Here is a 9,570-nt window from a genome sequence, read left to right as displayed (position 1 = left end):
CATTGCATCTGCCCTCCCAACTCAGAAGAACCTGGTTATGATATTAATTCCAGTGGGCCTTCCCAAAGGTGGACCATGCAAAGTGGTGCAGTGGGGGACAAACGTTGAGGAATGCTACTCTGTTCCAGTGTTCTTCAACCTGTGGGAAGTAACCCCAATGGGGTCGTGAAGCTTCATATGGGGTTGTGGCAACCTTTCAAAACCTGCCTCTTACAATGGTCGGAGCAACCTGCGGGAGGGCCTGGAACGGCACCAGCATGCTCACAAATTACCAGACCTGGAAGGGGTGGGATGAGATGCTGCAGTCAGTGGCTTCATTTCAGGACAGGGGACTACTGGGAGGGGATGGCCAGAGCGGGTGGCTTCCTCACTGAAGGATAAGCTTCCACTGTCCCAGGGGGAGAAAGAGGGAAGGAGCCTGTTAAAGCTGGGCAGGCACCTGCAATCCTGGCCACGACTACCTTCTGTGGTCCCTGACATCAGGCAGTGCAGAAGGCGGTGCAGAGCCAAGCAGCTGGCAAGAGAATGGTCTGGAAGTGACGCGAAGCTGGAAGGTGAGGACTGGCTGCTGAGAGGTGGGTTGCCAGCCTCATATTCATTCATTCATTCATTCATTCATTCATTGGGGGACATGACGTGAAAAAGATTGAAGACCACTGGCCCTTGTTACATACACCTTCTTTCCCGAACACGTGTGTAGTTCAAATGGACTTCATCGTGGTTTCAGAGCTGGGCAGAACCCCTCCCCTGCTCTGCGAAAGGGGAATGTGCCAGAGGACTGGAGGATAGCAAATATCACATCGATTTTTAGGGGAAGGAAAGGATTTTTAGGGGGATCTGGGAAATTACAGGTTGGTCATCAAAACATCCGTTCCAGACAAGATGGTAGAATGCCTCATCAAAGATAGAATCTCAAAACACATAGACAAATAAGCCTTGCTGAGGCAGAATCAGCAGGGCTAAGTCTTGACTGATGAAAGCTCCACAGTCAGGGAATTAGAAGGCAGGTCCTATTCTGAATTAGGAACTGGTTGAAGACCAGGAAGCAGAGAGTGGGTGTCAATGGGCATTTTTCACAATGGGGAGAGGTGAAAAGCGGAGTGCCCCAAGGATCTGTTGCGGACTGGTGCTTTTCAACCTATTCATAAATGACCTGGAGACAGGGCTCAGCAGCAAGGTGGCCAAGTCTGCAGATGACACCAAACTTTTCTGAGTGGTGAAGACCAGAAGAGATTGTGAAGAGCTCCAGAAGGATCTCTCCAAACTGGGAGACTGGGCAAACTGGGAAAATAGCAGATGCATTTCAATATCAGTAAGTGTAAAGTCATGCACATTGGGGCAAAAAATCCAAACTTTACATATAGGCTAATGGGTTCTGAGCTGTCTGTGACAGATCAGGAGAGACATCTTGGTTTTAGAGGCAAGCTGCCTCTGATTGCCAGTTGCATGGGAGGGCACCGGGACGCACATTGTGTCTGTTGTCTTGGGTGCTCCCTGGGGCATCCAGTGGGCCACTGTGAGATACAGGAAGCTGGACTAGATGAGCCTTTAGCCTGATCCAGCGGGGCTTCTTCTCCTTAAATAGTGCTACTGTGTTTCTTTTTCTTCTACCTCAGCAAAGTCCTCATTTGCTCTTTCTTCTTCTAATACAGGAGCATCCAAGGACTGGCTTTCACCATCTCCCTAATTACTATGCGGTAACTTTGAAACAAACCCTGGTGAAACAAACTTGCCTGGTCTTTTGTTTTCCTCTTTTTCTTTTCTGTGCTCCAGACTTATATTTGTGCAACACCACACTGTTAATTTCACCTTTGAACCTTGCCAAAATACATGCAGACATGATCCAAGGCCACATTTTCTATCTAGACACACACTAAACTATGACAAGAGGTGGAGGTGACTATAGGAGCCTGGGAATTATGTGAACTACCTCTGGGACCTAGAAGTTCTGGCCTGAAGGCGTAAGTTGCACCTTCCTGTGATTGAATTGCACTAATACACACTGATGCTTACGGAGCAGACCTGGGCTGCATTTCCACTATAGATTTCATCCACTTTCTACTTCCCGAATGCAGGGTGACCAGATACAATGGAGGGCAGCGTGTCTACACCTTGTATACAAGAGGGAATTTTGGTAGGTGCAGTTCAACATGGAAGGGCTTTTAAAGCTACACTGGTCAAAATGCCCTCTTCTCTGTCCTCCATCATATCTGGTCACCCTTGTTGGGAAAATGTGGGTTAACCCGGAATAGATGGGCATGTGAGAGAGGTAGAGATTTACTCCAAGACGAGAACTGCACTGTGCTCAGGTGAACAACAAGAGATGGGAGAATTTCTTATCCAGAAAAAAAGATTTTAAGAACTTTAGCACAGAAAAGAGCAGAAAAACAGGACAGTAGATTAGATACAATCTCAAAAGAGGGTCTCAGCTATGCTGGCTACAAGCTGTCCTCTGCATTGCCTTCCCTCCAGCAGCTGCCCGGGATGAAGCTGTAGAACAGGCAAGCAGAGCCAGGAAGAGAGTGGTGCAGCTCAGGCAGTGAGGAGCCTTGCTGAAAGGCTGGAGTGGAAGCTGGATCTCAGGTTCTTTCTCTCAAGGTGGAAAGTATATCAGCTCTTTAGGACCCTAGTTCAGCTCTCTCGTCCAGATCTGCCACTCAACAGCTCCTCAGGCTGGACCTGAGGACCTTTTATAGGCCTTGCAAGGCCTCTTGCTGAACCTGAGAAACCCAGTCTTCAGTCAGGTCTGGGACTGAATGCAGTTACTGGTTAGTGCACAAGCTCTAGAACTCTTTCCGAACACCCTGCCCGAATGCGTTCTGGGGCCAGTAGTTTGTGGAGGTATCTGAGAGCTGTTAGGGCTCCCCTTAACAAATGGCAGTCTCTAGAAAACATTGGAGGAACAGACGTGCATTGGAAGTGGTAAAGCAACCCGGAATAAATTTCTTTTGCACTGTCCAGTTTGTGTTGTCATGACCCTGGCCCCCTGGAGGCCCAGGCCCCAGGGATTTTGCCCCTCTGCCCCCCTCCTCCTCAGGCCTGCCACTGCCCCAAGAGAAGAGCCAGGGAAGCGGCTCGTTAAGGGAAGCGGCTCGCACATGCAATCTCAGCCACAGCCATCTCCTGCGACCCCTGACGTGGGGAGCCAGCAGCTGGCAAGAGGGCAGACTGGAAATGAAGTGCCGCTGAGGCTGGGCGGGGCAGTGCTGGTTGCTGCGAGGTGGTTGCCATTCTCCTGTGTGTTTATTGGGTGCTGTGGCACAAAAAAGTTTCAAGACCACTGGCCCTCTCTTTGAAGGCAAAGCAATGGAAGAACATACTCTTGCTTGACTGTGTTGGTGGGGAGAAATCAGCACATGACTTGACGTTCAGTCTAAGAACTGAAGAAGTTACTGAGAACTGAGAGCAGGAAGATCTTCACAACCCTCCCTGTCCTTCTCCCTGGTCCAGCCCTCTCTGCAACCCGCCCTCTTCAATCCCCTGCCCATAAATCCTGGATCATTCTCTCCTTCTTTACGGGCAAGCACAGGTTGAGGCAAATTCTTACTTTTGCCGTGAATAGTTCCAGCATTACAGGAAAGGGCAGTTTCAGGTCTCCTGGCAGCAGGCACCCCACACTCCTGACACTCCCTTTGGCTTCTTCTGGGAGAAAGAGCTGCCACTTCCTCGTCACGCCTGCCAATGTGTGTCAGTGCATCATAAGTTAGGACAACCCATTTGATAGATAAGCCACATTTCCTCACACATGTAATAAACTTATGAGTCCAAAGTCTGATCAGAAGCTAATAATATACGGCATTGCCCCCACTGTAGACCATCTGTGGCACACCAGTGTTCCACAGCACAGTGGTTGAAAATTGCTGGTCTGAAGTGTACACAATTCACAGAACAACAAAGCGCTGAAAATGCTTGTCTGTTTCTCAGCAAGGACATCCATGAAAAGACTAGGAGCCCATCTGTGTTACCTACGAAGGCCACTGATGCTGCAATCCGATGAACACTTACCTGTTGTACTCAGTGGGACTTACTTCTCAGCAGACATCTACAGGACTGTGTTACACTTTTCAGATAAAGTGTTTTCCCCACTTGGCAGAGCACAGGGGGATAGAGGAACAAGGGGAAAAGGGCGTTTCAAAGGTTGAAGAGCAACGAGATGCAAGAGGTATAGTCGGTTGCTCTAATTTTGAAGATCTAAAATGTAAGTTGTATGAACTCTTAGGATGCATAACAGCAGCAATACGAGCTGAAGCTGTTTTCTGAGTGATACTCCTGGAGAGTTTGGAAACCGCAGCTCTACCTGCTCACGCAGAGGCACTGCAAGGCAGGGGAGGGCAGGGCGGGACAGGGGAAAGCATGTTCCCCTGACTTGGCAGAGCATAGGGGGATAGAGGAACATGGGAAAAAGGACATTGCAGAGGCCCAAGAGTGACAAGATGCAAGTCAGTTGCTCTTCTTTTGTAGATTTAAAATGTTATTATAATTATTATACAGTATTTATATACCGCTTTTCAACAAAAAAAGTTCACAAAGTGGTTTACAGAGAAAAATCAAGTCTCCAATGGCTCCCTGTCCCCAAAGGGCTCACCGTCTAAACAGCTGCAGAAGAACAGCAGCAGGCAGCCACTAGAAGAGGCACTGCTGGGGTGAGGTGGGCCAGTTACTCTCCCCCTGCAAAAAGAGGAGCACCCACTTGAAAAAGAGCCTCTTGCCCGGTTAGCAGGGGCACCACACGGACTCTTACGATGCATAACAGCAGCAGTGGCGTCACCAGGGTCCGCATCACACGTGTGGGAGGCCTGCGCGTCACCACATGCAGTGGGCACGGCAACGTCCCAGGTGGTGGGTGTGGTGATGTACCGTCGCCCCGCCCCCACTGGTCTTTTGGCTGTACCTTTCGATAGAACACAGATATTTCAATGGGGTTTGTTTCACTGCATTCTGCATGGAACTGCACATTGATTGATATATAACATGATGGTCTTATTCTTACAAACGGTGATTTTAGTGATTTCGGTCACTTGTGGTGTCACACACACACACACACACACACACACACCCGGGTGTCAGCTTACTAACAACTTTCTGCAGCAGTTCTCAAACTTTTAATACCAGGACCCACTTTTTAGAATGACAATCTGTCCAGGACCCATTGGAAGTGATGTCATGGCCAGAAGTGACATCATCAAGCAAATTAAAATAATTATAAATAATTAAAGTAAAATAAATAAGGGGGAGTCAGCACTGTTCCACCAAGTGAATTTTCTCTGTATCCTGCCTGCAAAACCCCTCCTATGATGTGTACGTGAAACCTCCTGATTTTAGAAATGGGCTATGTCAGAATGCCAATGCAAGGGAGGGCACCAGGATGAGGTCTCTTGTTATCTAGTGTGCTCCCAGGGGCATTTGGTGGGCCGCTGTGAGATACCGGAAGGTGGACAAGATGGGCCTATGGCCTGATCCAGTGGGGCTGTTCTTATGACATAAGGGCAATGCAGCTCCTAGGTAAGGAAAGAAACATTCCCTTACTTTGGGGAGGCCTCTGTGAGTGCCACCCAACTGCAGGATACAGCAAACATCCCATTGCCACTACTACGCTAGTACTGGAAAGTGGGTTAGGATTTGGGTCTAGGGGAGGTTGAAGGGCATACTTTCTGCTCAATTCTGTCCTGCTACCATCATGCCCCTCCCATTGGGCTTCTGGGGAGGTCCAGTGCAGCCTCATTGTCCACTGTCTGGTGGCTGTGCAGGGAAAGAGAGTCCCAGGGCATCTGGAATGCATGTGCTGGAAGCCTGATAATGGAGGGCAGTCCCTGCCTGGGTAATCGCCCCCACCCCGGAAGACAAGGGTGAATGGAAGCATGGGTCAGAGTGTCTGCCCTGGACTGCTGGTCAGCAAAGAATTTTTAAGGGGGGAGGGTCATATCTCCAGTTGAGCAAGGGAGAGGGGCATGACAGGGGAGCAGTTTCTTCTCCACTCTCCAGCAAATGATGCCCTCTGTCTCTCTTCCTTCTCATATATGGTATCAATACCACCAATGGAAAGCTGCAGCAGAGCCCTCCCCTCAGTGTGTTTCTAGCCACTATGGGGCTTTTGGCCACACCTTCAAGGGTGCTGTTCCCCCACCTGGAGATGCTGTCTTCTGCACCCACTGCCTCACCCTCTCCCCCACCGTGGTGCTCCAAGGGCCAGAGAGGGTGCTTGTGACGTCCCTGGAAGTGAAAGTGATTTTCAGCACTGAGAAGGCTGTGCACGGCTTCCCAAACCCTCAGAATGCTTTTGGGGGGAGACCAGATAGGTGTGCTGATACTATCGGTGCCCAACTGAGTACCGCTAGGAGGGCAGTGCGGAGAGAGTGGATGGCATCATGGCACCGCCCCCCAAGCTTGGTGCCCGGAGGTGCCACCTTGTCAGGTATGCCACCCCTCCTGTTTTATAGTGATTGGGACCCCCAGGCTGTGGACAGAGCTTGGGGCTGTTAGCTGGGTCTAATAAGACATCAGGTAGTGTGGTACAGAATTGATGGATCAGGACGAGCAGAAGCAACCCAAAATATTTCTTGACCCAGCACATCCTTCATCTGTGGAGCTGCCCCCTCAGTCTCTGAGTGGAGCGTTCAAGGCAGATCACTGCCAACTGGACTGTGGAGGATGAGAGAGCATCTCTGTGCAGCGCCTGAAAAGACTGACTTGCCTGTGGCAGGCACTGAGGTCTTTTTCTCTTCTTTTCCCCCCAGGATAAGAGGACATTGCAGAGGTGTGTGGAGTCCACTCATTTCTCTTCCATTTGCACACCCATCAAGGCTGCCAGACCTCTTCCCTCACCTGCACAGGTGCTTCTGTACCTCCTGAATTTTATATCTTTTTATACTGCCTTAGCGAAAGAAGCCTCCTACCCAGAGCATCCCCAGGTCTGCCCTTGCCCCTGCCTCCAGGCTTTCTGTTCTTTTCTTCCCTTCCATGCTGTCTGTTTGCTTCAGACAGTAATTCCCGATTGGACACTTTTTGGGATCAGATTTTTTTTAACCCTACTAGGTCTGAAAAGAAGGAAGCATTTGGGAATCCTGTGGTTTTTCCTCCTGTGCTGACCTGCAGAATCAGGGGATTCCATGATGTAAAACCCCTTCTGGAGGGAGTCATGAAGCAATTCCCAGGTAATGAAGAATGATGCGCAAGATGCATATGATGGGAAGTTTGGACAGGAGTTTCCCATGGTGCAGGGGGCTGAAAGTAAGGGGGAGAGAAATGCCTCGAAAATGGGCTCCACAATCAGTGAGTGGAAAACAAACACAGTTGGGAAATGGGTGCCATGTCACCTGAAGGACACTGGGGGGCAGCATATTGTCCAGGAAGCAGGTGACTCAGAGACTCCCTGTTGCAGACCTTGTCCACCTCACCTGTGGAAGTGTGTCCCTACTTGGCTTCCTTTTTCCCTCTTGCTCTCTCCCTTCCTGATCATCCAACATGCAAGACTTCGCTCCATGAGCTCTGACCAGCAGTATGAAGTCAGCCATTCCTTGAGGCAGGGCTGGCTTCAAGCCATTTGAATCAATTTCTCCCAATTCCATGCCCAAGGTAGCCTAGGGCAATCTACTCTACCATGCAGGTGGGGGGAAGATTGCCAAGCAAATCCAAAGCACAACCCTTGACCTCCAAAGGGCAGACTTCCCTTAAAGGAGGAGAGTAGTTAGAAAGATGAAAGGGGAAAGGGAAGGTAAAAAGAAACCAGTATCTCCCGTGTGAATGGAGTCTGTTTAAAACAGCAGTAATAGAGGCCCAGAGGAAATGTATACTGCAAAAAAAGGACTGGATTAAATCCATGAGGGTACCAGCATGGCTAACAAGCAAAGTTACAGAGGCTGTTGAAGGCAGGGAAACTTCCTTCTGGAAACGGATGTCTTGATCCTTATAGAGTGTCATTTTGAAAAGGTGGGTCCAGGTGCTGAAAAGTTTGGAACCTCTGCTTTAGTATAATTAAATATGAAGCATGATACAAAAACAACATAGAAGAAAAACTGTATTCTCAAGACCCTGCTTGGCAGAACTGAGACACCGTCATTGTCCCTGAAAGTCAGAAGTGGTCAGTTTGCACAGGAAGTGTCAAGGAAGCATCAGCCATTTTCTCTCCTGCCTTCCGTACAACATTTACCAGCCAAGGAATATAGTATGTGTCTTAGGGGTGTTTTGGCTTCTTTTAAGCTGCCTGGAAGAACAGGAAAGGCAGGATACACTTAAAGTATAAAATATGGGCACAATTGTGAAGAGGATATTCTTTCTATCTCTGGGGCTCAAGTATTTATTAAGGCAGTTAGTAATTCACTTCTTTTTCCTCCTCTTCCTCCACCCCAACAGCCAGTGTGATTCTGGATCCAGACACGGCTCATTCCTGGCTCACCCTGACTAAGGATCACAAAAGCGTGAGCTGGGGACACAGCCGCCAAGATCTGCCCAACAATCCTGAGAGATTTGACTATTGGACTTGTGTGCTGGGCCGGGAGGGATTCACATCAAGTAGATACTTCTGGGAGGTCACTGTGGGACGTGAGGGAGGGTGGGCTGTGGGGGTTGCCAGAAAGTCTGTGAGGAGAAAGGGTGAGTTTGACTGTAGTCCTGAAGAGGGATCTGGGCTGTGGGAAAGTGGGAAGGAGAGTACAGAGCTGTCAGTTCCCTGGTTACCACCCCCTATCCTTGGCTGTGAGGAAGAGCGTATGCCTGGACAGAGTTCTTAATCCCCGCAATTACATTCCTCTATCCTTCAGACAGGAGCTCAAGAGGATCCGAGTGACTCTGAATTGCGCTGACGGGCAGGTGGCCTTTTTCAATGCTGAAACAGGAGCTCGGCTCTACACTTACTCAGAAGCCACATTCCGCGGAGAGATTATCCACCCCTTCTTTTATGTGTCTAGTAAAGCTGACCTGAAACTTTCTCCTTGAGCAGTTGTTGGATGTTCTTCACGGGCTCTGCTGGTTTTTCTCTCCAGATTAGAGAGAAATGATCCCTGAAACAGAGATGTTACGAATGTGCAACACCCGTTGTTAAGAACGTCATTTCCTTACTACTGTCCAGGGTGCTGACATATACTGTGGATTCTTCCTATAAGTTTGCTCTCACAGATAAGGCGAGGGCAGGTTTCCAGCCATAAATCCCGGAATGTTTATGACCCTCAGATAAGATGAAGGCAAACTTGGGGAAGGTGCAGGTGTGGAAGAGCTGCAGCTTGCCCTGGAGCCTGATTGAAAGGGGGCAAAAAATTTGAACTGTGCCACTGTTTCTGAAGACATTAAGGAGGTCACATGCCGGCAAAGCCTCTCCCTGCAGGAGGGAGCTGTTGAGAGAAGCAAAGTAAGGCCAGCTGGAGCTGAGCTTGTGCCTGCCACTTCTTTGAGCTTCTCCTGACTACTGCAGTGCCCCTGAACTGCCTTGACCCCCTGAGTGACCCACAGAGAAGAAGATGAAGAGAAGGTCTATGCTGGAGTTTTGGGGTAAAATGTCTTGCCTTATAGGCTAGTATCTATGGTAACAAGAAATTGATTTAGCAGCCAAAGCCTCTTTTCCAGCTCTGCAGAGGCCTC

The sequence above is a fragment of the Tiliqua scincoides genome, chromosome 2 (assembly GCF_035046505.1).
Source record: "Tiliqua scincoides isolate rTilSci1 chromosome 2, rTilSci1.hap2, whole genome shotgun sequence".
Taxonomy (NCBI): domain Eukaryota; kingdom Metazoa; phylum Chordata; class Lepidosauria; order Squamata; family Scincidae; genus Tiliqua; species Tiliqua scincoides.
The sequence above is the reverse complement of the archived record's forward strand: the minus strand, read 5'-3'. Positions refer to the sequence as shown.